The sequence below is a fragment of the Elephantulus edwardii genome, unplaced genomic scaffold, assembly GCF_000299155.1.
Source record: "Elephantulus edwardii isolate Elephantulus edwardi_28Jun2011 unplaced genomic scaffold, EleEdw1.0 scaffold00079, whole genome shotgun sequence".
NCBI lineage: Eukaryota > Metazoa > Chordata > Mammalia > Macroscelidea > Macroscelididae > Elephantulus > Elephantulus edwardii.
In genome coordinates this window covers 11,808,109-11,819,305 of record NW_006399829.1, presented here as the reverse complement: position 1 = coordinate 11,819,305, position 11,197 = coordinate 11,808,109, and positions in this window count along the sequence as shown.

The following is an 11,197-nucleotide window of genomic DNA, read 5'->3' as shown; positions in this document are numbered from 1 at the left end:
ACAATGACTCTATACTCTTTCAATCTTCTTTAAAGGCTTCCTAGATCATTTAATATTCTTCCCAAAGCATCCTTAAATATTGCAACTTGAGGTTTGAATTTGTTCTTCAGTTCCTTCAGTTTAAGAAATGCTGAGTGAGTTTGGCCCTTTTGATTTTCTGACTCCAGCTCCTTGCACATTTCGTTGTAATGCATTATGCAGATGACACAACTCTACTTGCTGAAACTGAGCGCTTCCTGCAGAATGTCAAGGACTGCAGCCTTCAATATGAATTGAAGCTCAACATTAAGAAATCAAAGATTCTCACCACTAGGCCAATCGGCAGCATCATGATAGATGGTGAAGAGATTGAGATTGATGGCAGCTTCGGTTTGCTTGGCTTTACAATCAACACTCTTGGTACCAGCAGACAGGAAATTAAAAGACTAATTGCATTGGGAGAGTCTGCTGTCAGAGACCTCTCCAAAGTACTGAAGAGCAACAATGTCAGTCTGGAGACTAAGGTGTGCCTGATTCAGGCCATGATCTTTGCAGTTATTTGCTATGCATCCAAAAGGTGGATAATGACTAGGAATAATAGAAAGAGAGTTGATGCCTTTGAGTTGTGGTGCTGGAGAAGAGCATTGAATATCCCATAGACTCCTAGGAGAACAAACAAGTTCATTCTGGAGAGGGTGAAGCCAGGCAGCTCCTTGGAGGTAAGGATTCTGAAGCTTCATCTGACGTACTTTGGACATGTTACAAGGCAGGATCAATCCTTGGAGAGGGATGTCATCCTTGGGAGGGTGGAAGGACAGCGCAGGAGAGGAAGACCCTCGATCAGATGGATTGATTCAGTGACTGAGATAATGGGAGTAGGTGTATCAGAGACAATAAGATTGGCACAGGATAGAGCAGGGTTTAGAGCTGTGCACATAGGGTCTTGATGAGTCACAGGGGACTTGACGGCACATAACAACAACAAAACCAACACACTTTTGTTAGTACTGTCCTTATGCTTCATAAATGTAAAGTTTTGTTATTTCCTAATTTTATTTTCCCAGTTAGCATATGTTATTTTTATACACAGATACATGTATACATTGAAAGATCAGCCAAGATCTATCTGGTAACATCAGTGATCCCCCTTTTCCCATATCCTTTTCTGAATTCAGCTTGTATTTCTGGAAGTTCCCTGTAGGTTTACTGCTCCAACTGCTTTTGAATGATCTCCAGCATGATTTTACTTACACGTGATATTAATAATATTGTTCAACAACTTTAACATTTTATTGGATTTTTTTTAAATGGGTACAAATATGAACTTCCTCCAGCCAGTTTATCAGGTAGCTGTCTTCCATATTTCTTGTTATAAAAGAGAGGTAAGCTCCTCCAACACTACATCTATTTGTTTAAAAAACTGTGGCCAGATTTCATCAGTTTCTGGAGCCTTGTTTTCCAGTGCAGATAGGATTTCTTCCTTCAGTACTATTGGTCCTTCAAGGCCAAAGGCAATTTGGTGTGGTGACTCTGTATTTTCCTTCCAACTCTTTTTGATTCTCCCAGCATCATTCAATTATTTTCCCAAAGAATCCTTCACTATCATAACTAGACATTCTTCCCTTTTGGTTTTCTAACTCTAGGTCTTTATACACTTAATTATAATATGTTGCTTTCTTGAACCATCCACCCTTTTAATCTTCTGTCCTACTCTCTTAACACTTTTTCCTTTCAAATTAGCTTCTCAATGTTAGAGTAAATTTCAGTCTCTTCTAACATTTGTGTTCCCTCCCTTCCTTCCTTCCTTTCTTCCTCCCTCCTTTTTTTTTCTCTCTCTCTCTCTTTCTTCCTTTCTTTTTCATTATTAATTTTAATGAAAATTTATGGGGACTTTGGATTTCCATTCATTCATTGTTGCACTTTTCTCCCTGCCCACCCCTCTTTCACTGTTTTACAATCCCTCCCCCTAGGTCCACTCCACTGTGCAGCCTTCATTCTGGACTCCTGTCATGACAATAATACCTAACCACATATTCCTTTTAAACAGTTTTCTCCCTCATCTGTTTCAATACAGTATATATTATTTATCCCATCTTTCTCAGTCTCCCCTACCCCAACCCAATGTCAGCCTTGTTTTACAACAGTGGCACTATGCTGTATTTGTCCTTTTGTGACTGAGATATTTCACTCAGCATAATGTCCTCCAGGGTCACCCATTTTGAAAAATATTGCATGAGTTCCTTGTTTTTCAATACAGCGTAGTATTCCATTGTGTGAATATACCACAGCTTCTCTATCCATTTATTTGTTGATGGGCATTTAGGTTCTTTCCAACTCCCTGCTACTGTGAATAAAGCCACTACAAACATGGGTGTGCATATATCTGCTTGGGTGGCAGTTATGGTCTCTTAGGGGTATATTCCCAGTAGTGAAATTGCAGCATCAAATGATATCTCTATTTGCAACTTTTTGAGAAAGCACCACACCGCCTTCCACAGTGGTTGCACCATTTTACACTTCCACCAACAGTGAATATAGGTTCCAGCTTCTCCACAACCTCACCAGCATTTGTTGCTTGCTGTTCTGTTAAATTTTGCTATTCTTACTGGGGTGACATGATGTCTCATAGTTGTTTTGATTCGCATCTCTCTTAGAGCTAGGGATTTTGAACATTTCTTCACGTGCTTGTTGGCCATCTGAATGTCTTCTTTGGTGAAGTGTCTTTCATATCCTGTGCCTATTTTTCAATTGGATTGTTTACCTTTATCTTGTTGTGGTTTCTTTCTCTTTTAATGCCCTTTTTCTTTATCATGTATGATGGCCTTGATGTGGTTGTTGTTGTTTTGTGCCATTGAGTTGCCTGTGACTACAGAGGCCTTAGGTATAGAGGCTCTAAAGCCTGCCCTGTCCTGAGCCAGCCTCCCTAATTTCTACACATCTATCACCATTGTCCCAGATACTATATCAATCTCTCTCTTCTGGGGTTTTCCTCTCCTGTTCAGTCCCTCCATCCTTCTGAACATGATGTCTTCTCCAAGGACTGGTCCCTACTGGCTGCATTTCTTAAGTATGCGAGTTAGAGCTTCAAAATCCTACACTCAGAGGAGCAGCCCGGTCTCATCCTCTCTAAGGCAGACCTTTTCATTTTCTTGGCAGTCCGTTGTATATTCTCCAGCACCACAGCTGAAAAGCATGGATTTGTTTTTTGTCATCCTGTCATTGTCCAGTTCTTTGTTGCATATTGCAAGTAATTGGAAATGGCCCGGATTGTAATGGCCTGAATCAGGTGCACCTTAGTCTCTAAACTGACATCATTGCTTTTTAGTACTCTGGAGATGTCCTTGACAACAGATTTTCCCCAGTGCAATTTGTCTTTTGATTACCTAACTGGTGGTGCCACGACTGTTGATTGTGGAGCCAAGCAAGCTGTAATTGTTAACAACCTCAATCTCTTCTCCACTTATCATGTTGCTGTCAATTGGCCCAGTGGTGAGAAACTTTGTTTTCTTGATGTTGAGCTTCAATCCATATTGAAGACTATAGTCATTGACCTCCTGCAGCAAGTGCTTCCGGTCCTCCTCAGTTTCAGCAAGCAGGGTTGTGTCATCTGCATAATATGACCATCTGCAATTTAAATGTCTTCAGTCTTTAGTGTTCCATATGTCAAATGTGCTCTTGAGATGATCTCTCAACTCAGGAGAAATATATTCAAGGCCTCTCATGCATTTGTTTTAATTTTTGTCAATTTCAACCTGAACTTGCATATAAGTAATTGATGGTAAGTTCCATGGTTAGCTCAGGACTTATTCTGGCTAATGTTATTGAGCTTCTCTGCCATCTCTTTCCATTAAAACAAACAAACCCAAAAATCCCTCAAATTCATTGCTGTCAAGTCAATTCTAATCCACAGCAACCTTCAATTGAGTTTCTGAAGCTGTTAATCACTAGCTTTCTTCTAAGGAGCCACTGATACAGCTGAACCACTAGAGGTAGGCAGCCTTTGTGTTAGCAGCACTACTCACCATAAACTGTGCCCCTGGAGCTCTCTTATCTTTCAGGAACTGTAGTCAACTTGTCTCCTGTGCATTCCATCTAGTGAAGTCCATGTGTGTGATTGCTGTTCATAATTTTTTAACATGTGAGGTGTTATTGCATTTCTTTTAAAAAAGGCATTTATAATGAATAAGTGGACACACAAAATTGTGTTTGCAATGCCCAGAATAATTTCTGCCAGCAAGCCCGTGTTTTCCAACCACTAATCCCTTTTCCTGGTTTCTAACTTTTACATTCCAACCACTTGTAATTATTAATGCATCTTCATTGCATGCTTGGTCAATTTTAGACTGCTGAAGTTTGTAAAAATCTTCACCTGTGGGTTTAGTGATTGGTGTAAAAATCTGAGTAACAGTGGTATGAGTAAGTCTTTCTGTTATGCTGATGGATATTATCCTACCAGTAGCACCATGTACTTTAGTCAATGCACAACCAATACATAATGTAAATAAAAAATCAATTCTAATTATATTAAACCACTGAGATTAAAGAGTTATTTGTTTAAAACAACTATGAGATATAATTTCACCCCAGTCAAAATAGAAAAATTTAACAGAACAGCAAGCAACAAATGCTGGCGAGGTTGTGGAGAAACTGGAACCCAGATTCACTGTTGGTGGGAGTGTAAAATGGTGCAACCCCTGTGGAAAGCAGTATGGCGCTTTCTCAAAAAGTTGCAAATAGAGATACCATTTGACCCAGCAATTCCACTACTGGGAATATACCCTGAAGAGACCATAGCTGACATCCAAGCAGATATATGCACACCCATGTTTATTGCAGCTTTGTTCACAATAGCAAGGAGTTGGAAACAACCTAAGTGCCCATCAACAAATGAATGGCTAGAGAAGCTATGGTATATTCGCACAATGGAATACTATGCTGCATTAAAAAACAAGGAACTCATGCAGTATTATTCAAAATGGTTGACTCTGGAGAACATTATGCTGAGTGAAATATCCCAGCCACAAAAGGACAAATATTACATGATGCCACTGTTGTAGAATGGGACTGTCCTTGGGGTTGGGGAGAGACTGAGTAAGATGGGTTCAATAATGTATACTGCACTGAAACAGAGGAGGGAGAGAACCGTCTAAAAGAGAGATGTAACTGGGTATTTCTGTCATCACAGGAGACTAGAGCGAGGGCTGCATGGTGGAGGGGACCTGGGGGAGTGTTTGTAAAACAATAAAAGAATCTTTTCTTTTACTTTTCCATAATTTTTGGACTCATGTACTTATAACTTGTTAGTCAAATTTGTGTCTTCTAGGTTGCAACACCCCCATGATACATCTTGAAGGATATGAACATGTACAGCCAAGCACAATCAATAAGAGTGCATCTGAATTCCAAAATCAATCTCCATAATAGTCTATGTGTTTCCTACTGCCAAAGGGGCCCTTTAGAGTAGTGAGAGAAGATCTTCACCCTGAAACCCACAGCGTCCCTTTTCAGCAGGAAGTAGCTAAGAGAATACGCCATCCCCTTTTCCTTATGAATCAGGGTGAAGTCTCTCTCAGGGAGGAGTGATAGGGAATGGCAAGGGACACACTGACAAAGAAGATTAATCAGAACTGGCTTTGACAAGCACTGTGGCATTTGGACAAGAACAAACTGGGAGGAGGGTAGAGAGAATAGTGCAACAATGAATGAGTGGAAGCCCAAAATCTCTGTAAATGTTTATGAAAATTAATAAAATATAATTATAGGGAAAAAAATAAAGAGTTATTTGTTTCTGTGGCACAACCTTGTGTGTGTGTGTGTGTGTGTGTGTGTGTGTGTATCAAAGATTATTCAGGCCATACTGATCTAAAGTATTATATATTTGTGATGAATAATAGTGGAAGATAATTCTTGCACTTATTACACTAGTTTTCCCCCCAAAACAACTAATAAGGACTAGCAGTAACTGCAACAATGGGCTTTAACATGGCAGATATTTTGGCATGGTACAGGACAGGGCAACGTTTTGATATGTTATTCATAGGATCACTATGAGCTCCAGTTTACTCAGCTTGATGGCATAATACACTTATGTTTTGATGACTTAGTGGTGAAGTGTTGTGCCTCCAATACTGAGGCTCGTGGTTTGAATCTACTAGCTTGTTCCACAGGAGAGAAGATGGGCAATCTCTTTTCATGCAATTTACTGCCTCTTGAAACCCACTGAAGGGTCAGCTATGAGTTGGTTCCAAATTGATGATACATAACAACAAAGTAGAAATAAAGCCAAGGCATTGTTATGTGGTGTAATAAATTGTGAACTGCCCCTGGGCATTTGTTTTGATACCTTTGAGCATACTAATCTTCCCACAGAGTATAGTTTTAATCCTAATCTTCTTTTCCTTCCTTCAGAACTCATTTGTAAAGCAGAGGATTTATACTTCCTCTTTTCAGGGGTACATCTGGAGCTTTTGCTAGCCTCATGACCCACTCCCTAAAATGCTTTCCAGACAAAGTTGGTTGCAAAGAAAAAACCCAATTCAAGGCTGCCACATCACACTACAGAAATGGCTCAAAGCTTAAGGGCAGACACATGGTTTATTTTTGCTATTTCCTCTAAACTTGGCCCTGAATTGGTTTTGGGTCTTTGTTTTGTTTGTTTTTTGGGGTTTTGTTTTGTTTTTTTTTTAATTCTTTAGTCATGTAAACCTAACCAAATCAAGTGTGAGATCTATGCACACAACATTTCAACAGGGAAAAATAAAACTGAATTGAAAAAAAAGGAAAGATAGTAATATTCAAAAAGACCGTTTGGAAACACAGACTACTGGAAGATGAAATCACATATAAGCAAACATGTCTTGCCAATGAGATTGCTGGGGTGTCACTTCCTGAAGAAGAAAATACATGTGAGGTAGTGGCAGAGGGGGTGAAATACCAAAGAAACAATGTCATGAAAGGAAGACTGAAGTCGTCAAAGATTTTATTTTACTTGGAATTGCAACCAATGTCCACAAAAGCAGCAGTCAAGACTACAAGCGTCATATTGTGTGGGACACATTTTATGCAAAGGACTCCTTTAATGCAATAATGTAATTTTGAGGACTAAGGTTCACCTGATCCAAGCCAGTATTTCCAATTATCTCACATGCATTTGAAAGTTGGCCAATCAATCAGGAAGGCTAAAATAATAATAATAATAATAATAATAATATCTTTGAGTTATGCTCTTGTTAAAGAATATTGAACACATCCTTAACTACCAGACGGATAAGCAGATCCATCTCTGCACAGCTAAAATACTCTCTAGAAGTGAAGATGGCAAAACTTCCTCTCATGTACTTTGCGCACATTACCAGCATGAGCCAGTACGCATGGAGAAGAGTCAGAGATAAAGAATACCCTCGACAAGATGGACTGACTCAGTGGCTGTAACGAAGGACTCCAGCATAGCAAAGAGCATGAGGCTAGCAGAGGAGCAGTGTTTTCCTCTGCTACATGTACCTTAGGTGGGAACTGGCACAACAGTATCTAACAAGAGTAACAACAATACACATATGCAGTTGTAATACATATACACTTATATTTACACCTGAACATACACATTCATATGTAACTATTTAAACCATGCACTTCATAGCTCATTGCCATCAAGTCGGAACTGATTCTATACCTGAGCCTCCAGCAAGTTTTACAAAGGCTGTAAATCACATGGGAGAAGATGACCCATCTCTCCCCCTTAGAGTAGCTCGTGGATTCAAACTGCATGCCTTTGACTTGGTAGCACAACTGTGTATCCACTAAGCCACCAAAGCCCCCTGCATATTATACATAAGCCCACACAAATACCCACTGCAGGAATTAGTGCTGACTTTGATACCATTTTAAATCAATATTTAATGACAAAAGATACCTTGCCCCCAATTTGTTACATGAAGAGTTTAATTTGCTTAGTGTTTTCTGACAGATCTATCTTACCCTCTGGGTTTAAAACCAGCACAGTGGAAATGAGCAATTGTTTGGGGAGGGTTTGCATGCATTGGCTTGGTTTAATAGGATGAAGACAAACGAGATACTCAGACCTCTGCAGCCTGGAAGGGCGTCAGTACTCACCAGAAATTGTGTAAAAGCGGAAATGTCCTCTGTGCTTTCATCAGAATTTACACTCACCAACCTCCCAAGTCTGGGGGAACTGACAACCGTAAAAGTTATAGTTCTGCTTCCTGTGCTGTCCACATCATTGGTCACAGCTTTCAGGTCACGAGATGAAATGGATTTCACTGAACCTAAGAGGACAGGCAGACATGCATGAAATATGATGCACAGGAAGACTACCATTCATCAAATAACTCTAGAGATCCCCACTAAATGCCATGGAAAGCACATGATTATGTATAATGGCAGAGCCAGGGGGAATTGGCTAGAGAGGCAGACTCTCAAAGACACATTGACACAGTGACTGTAACAATGAACTCAAGTGTGTGAGAGACGGTGAGGGTAGCACCACAGGTACGACAAGGCTCCCTGTTGTTCACAGGGTCACTATGAGTCATAGTTCACTTGATGGCACATAACAACAACAAACCAAAATTGGGCTGTGAAGGGCAAGTGATTATTGAGGCATTTATTTATGGGGTCTGAGATGGAGCACTATCAGAAAGGAGGAGACAAGCTTGGGCAAGCACCCCTTGCCCAAGCTGTGTCTAACTGATCCCCCGGAAAGAAAATGTCAGTATGAGTGCTCCCAGCTTGACTCCAAGACTGTAGAGGAAAAGCAGCTTGTATGACACTGAGAAACAGTGTCCTCCCCTGGGAGCACGGCAAGACTCTGAGGTGTCTCCAACAGCTAGTGCTCATCCACAGATGCCTGGAGAGAGGTTGGCTCTTGCAGAAATGTGAGACCTCTCCTGAGGACCCCTAGACTTACTGGGTTCACAGACATTGTGGATTTGAAGAGTGTCTGTGAGAACCAAGGGGGCGGTGAGGGACAGACAATGACAGAAGCATGTCTGCGCTAATGTGACCTCACAGATAACCAAAGGTCAGAGAGGCCTGGGGACATCAGGTTAAAGCAATGTCACGCAGACAAACTGAAATAAAGGATAAGTGCTTCCCCTCACACTTAGCTAATCTGATTCATAAATTTTATAAAATAAAATGAAAATGTCATTAGATGTCAAAATGTGCAAAATTTCTAAGTATTCCCCTTCACTTCCTAGTCATATTAGTTCACCAGCCAGAAGGATCAAGGACCACAGTTTGAGGATCCCAGGTGCAAGTTTCTGTTCATTTATTTTGCAAGGACTATGGGAAGGTCCTCAACCTGATAGGACAGCAGGTCTGGAATAGTTCAACCCAGGCCAGAATCCTTCTTTATCTATTTCAGTCATCAGTCTTTACACAGGATAGCACTTAAGGTAGCACTTCATATATTATTTATGAAGTCCAGTCAACCATACAGTAATAACTAAGCTCCTCAAATAACATCCTCTCTTGCTTTCCTCATTTGGTCATTTTAGCTTTAGAGAAGGGGGGGGGCACCAATTGTAGTGTTTAAACCACATTAGGCCCTAAGAGCAAGACTTTGAAGACAGCTAATTACAAAGAGAAGCCAACCCTGGGGGTCTGGAAGATTTTTAAACTTGTGAGGATTGTTCTGAAGCCTCAATTTGGAGACTCCATTTAAAATGGCCTGGGTCCCTGGGGTGGGCACAAGATCCTGGGACTCCTAGGGGCTAAAATCTGGGGTGCACACGAGCCTCAGGAACACGGTTCAGCCCTGAGTGCAGGACTGCCTTGCCTGAGTCTAATCAGAATACAGAAACACTCATGTGATGATTATAACTGCCTCCCACATTCCTCTCACTTCCTATCATGATATTTTATAGTCATTCTCAACTTCTGGTGTCTGGATCTGTTGGGGATGAGAAGAAGAGGTCACGCCAGGGAGACTGATAGAAATGTCTCTGTGCCATTTCACTGTTTCCTAATTTTACATTAAGTCACAATGGGGGCGGTCCACTCTTTCCCGTCAGGTGGATCATGTCTCTTGGGGAAATCCAACTTCTCCAATTTCAGTTTTTCTTTGGAACATTTCCCAACAGAGCCTTATTAATGACTCCCTTCTTATAAAAGACCCTTAACTTATAGTTTTTCTTCTTTCAAGCACACGCTAAGTTTCTTCAGGCCATGAATGTTTCCCTCTCAGCCAACATGCAGATCTCTCATCCTTTTCTCCAATTAGCTCATTCAGAAAAGTATAACTCTTTATGCCACAGAATAACTGTCCTACAAGGAACTAGATTATAAAAGGGTCTGTATCTTTATCAGAGTAGCAGGTTTTACTTCACAAATTCTTCTTAAAGAATTGCAAAGTAAATTCATAGGTCAAAGATGTTGAAAAGGCCTGAAGTAAAGAATTCTGTTTCATTCCTATTCCAGGTTTAATTTCTATTCACAAGTCACCCTGATCATGCTTACTCGGTAAGGCCAGCTGGTAGCATCTTGATACTATCAGATTAGTATCTCTTATTGTTGTTGTCAGGTGCCAGCAAGTTGCCTATGACTCATAATGACCCTGCAAACACTAGAGTTGAACCTTGTCCTATCCTTGGGCCATACTCACCATCTCTGATATGCTTCAGCCCATTGTTACAGTCATTGTGTCAACCTATCTCATTGAGAGTCTTCTCCTCTTTCTCTGATCCTCTTCTTTTCCAATTGTGAAGTCTTTTCCCAAGGACTCGCCCTTCCTGAAAACAGGCTCAGAGATTGTGAGACAAAGTTTCATCATCTTTTCCTTCAAGGAACACTCTGGTTGCACTTCCTCCAAAACAAACTCATTTGGTGGTTGGTTTTTGGGGTTTTTCTTTGTTTTTGTTTTGTTTTGTTTTGTTTTGGCAGTTCATAGAGCATTCAATACTCTTCTCCAATATCATAATTCCAAGACATTTATTCTTCTGTCACTCTTATTCATTGTTGAACTTTCAGATGCATAAGAAGTAATTGAAAAGACCATGGTCCAAGCCATGGTCTTCTGTTATTAGGGAGTTCCCATTCACCAAAAGCCAAGAATTCCCCTTTCTTGCCTCATCTCATCAAAACTGCTGATACCTTCAACAATAAACACTAGAGATTTTTTTCTATAATTATATTTTATTAATTTTCATAAACATTTACAGAGATTTTGGGTTTCCATTCATTCATTGTTGCACTATTCTCT